Genomic DNA, 2,457 nt, shown 5'->3' with positions numbered 1-2,457 from the left:
TGCATTCAGAGTCGATCACGGAAAACACTCCGTTCCAACATCTGTTCAATTTTACACCCATATACGGTATGTATCATACAGAAGAACAAATATATGATTTTAAACCATAGTCTTCATCAAAGGATGCTTAATGTGGTTTAATTACCTTCGTTTGGGATTTTTAAATTCTAACTTATCCTTGTGTCTACTGTGTTAGTGAGATTAATACACTTGCCCTTTTCAAATGCAGTATATGAAAGGCTCATTTTCTCACACTGAAAGGTGAGGTCTGGTATGATCATAGTATATGATCATATCCAGATCATATTTGAAATATGAAGTATGATATCTGTTTTCCCGTGAGCAAAAGCTAGCAAAACTAATCAATAGGTCGTTCACAAAGCAGAGACATCTTTTGACTTCAAAATTAGAAGCACTTAGAAGTACTTTGTGTTAATGAAAGCAAACACTAGGGGGTATCATCAGTCCCTAAAGTTGCGGATAAAAGACACTGCAGTGGACAATAAACACTTTTAATCTCCCCAGTTCTTTATTATTATCATTACATGATGTTATCTAGATGATCAACACACCTGACACAATGATCAGCATCTAAACTAAACTAAAAACAATAAATCAGAAAGTTTTGCCAAGAATGAGGAAATGACATTTATTTGTATGATAAAAAACATCAATAAACGCATATTTTTCCAACAAATTTACAAAGTGTAAGTCATCTCCTCTTCTTCAGTCCCCACCTCCTGCCTTTGCGACTGGGGCCCTGGACTGGCAGACAGTAGATGTGCATGGGAAACGTCTTGAAGTAGCTGCTGACCCAGGGTCTATACATGGAAAAGATTACACTCAAAAAAGTTAATCATCAGTTAATTATCCCTGACGCTGTAAAGGTGTCAGGATAAATGCAGCTGTTTTAATTTATCTACTCTTAGACTCATTTATACTTTTTAATTCAGAGCCCAGCCATGTTTCAGGTTAGAAAAAAAATGTTCAGAATTTCTAAATTACCAACAATAAAACCGTTTAATATTTCAACATCCACCATATCAACTTTCTAGGGCTAGGGGTGGGTGAGATTTAGCCACATTTTTCTAGAGACTAGAAGACATTAGATTTCAAATGAAGTCTTTTTCTGTTAAAAGCCCTTCCATTATGATGGTTCGGTAACAAAGCTGTAAGTACAAGGTGATGTTATAATAAAAGATCAGACGGCTTGGCTGAAAGAGAAATTTTCTGTAAACTATTTGCTGGTATATAATGATGTGCTACGTGATCGCTGGCGACACAACTATGTTAGCATAACATAAACACAGTGAAGCTGGAAGATGAACGCTAACTTTTTTCCATTCAATAAAAGTTAACGTGAGGGTTCCCGATGGTTAGAGACAAATGCAATCGCATGGCAGGATGCTGTAAACAGACCAAACTTCAGTCAGGAGAACAACTGAGATAATCCATCCACAATATGAGGTTAGTCATTAATTTACTGCTGCATGGGCTGGGCTGTGGTGACACTGTAAGGTTTTAAAAACCGAACTTTATAATGAAAAGAAAAACCGAGAGAGACAGAAAGTGAACACTGCCTGTTTTTACTGGTTTGTTCAATTTAAATAGAACAAGATACAAAACATTAAAGCATGTTAAAAACACAACAGCCTTAATAAACGCAGAGTAATTTGGACCCGCAATCAGGGTTCATACGTCATCACTTAAAGATCGGACGTTGAAGCTGACAGAGGTTTTTTTTTTCTTTTCTTAAATTTGTGGTTAATGAAGCTGAATGGAAGAGAAATGCAGGGTTAAATAGAGGAGCAACAACAAAAGGAAAACATAGAACATTCAACAGGCTTTTCTGATACATTTTAGAAAGAGGAATTTTAGCAAAATTCCTCAAATCTTTATTTTTACTTGAATATTTCTGAGTCAACCAGCTCAGCTTGAATGAGTTTTATCAGAAATGACTGTTTCTTACAATATTTTAAAGATTTTAAAGGATCTCTTTTTAACCAGAGTACTCACAGAAAGCAGAGGGTTTTTGTGGAGAGGTTATTTTGTATGTTTTAAAGCAAACAGGCTAAAAATACTACATAACTTTAACTCCTCGGGTGTGTTTGCGTATTTTTGCGTACTTGGTGATCCGCTGGCTGAGACTCAGGTAACAGAGGTTTTGCCACAGCAGCTTGTTTTGCTGTTGACGGAGGAATTCAGCTTCCCGCTGTCGCTCCTCATCCAGCTGCTGAGACTCTCGAAGCTCTTTCTCGATATGAGCTAACTGAAAAAAAAAAAGAAAAACCCACTCTAATCACCCAGCACGAGGATGTACATCAAGCTTTAGACACAGAAACATTGATTAATTGATTGATTGATTGGTAATTTATTTCAACATGTGAACAATATACAAGTACATTTAGAAAAGAAATAAGAGAGAAAAAAAATACTATACAAATTACATACAAAAAA

Source organism: Pundamilia nyererei, unplaced genomic scaffold (assembly GCF_000239375.1).
Source record: "Pundamilia nyererei isolate P.nyererei 1_Seehausen unplaced genomic scaffold, PunNye1.0 scaffold00119, whole genome shotgun sequence".
NCBI lineage: Eukaryota > Metazoa > Chordata > Actinopteri > Cichliformes > Cichlidae > Pundamilia > Pundamilia nyererei.
The sequence above is the reverse complement of the archived record's forward strand: the minus strand, read 5'-3'. Positions refer to the sequence as shown.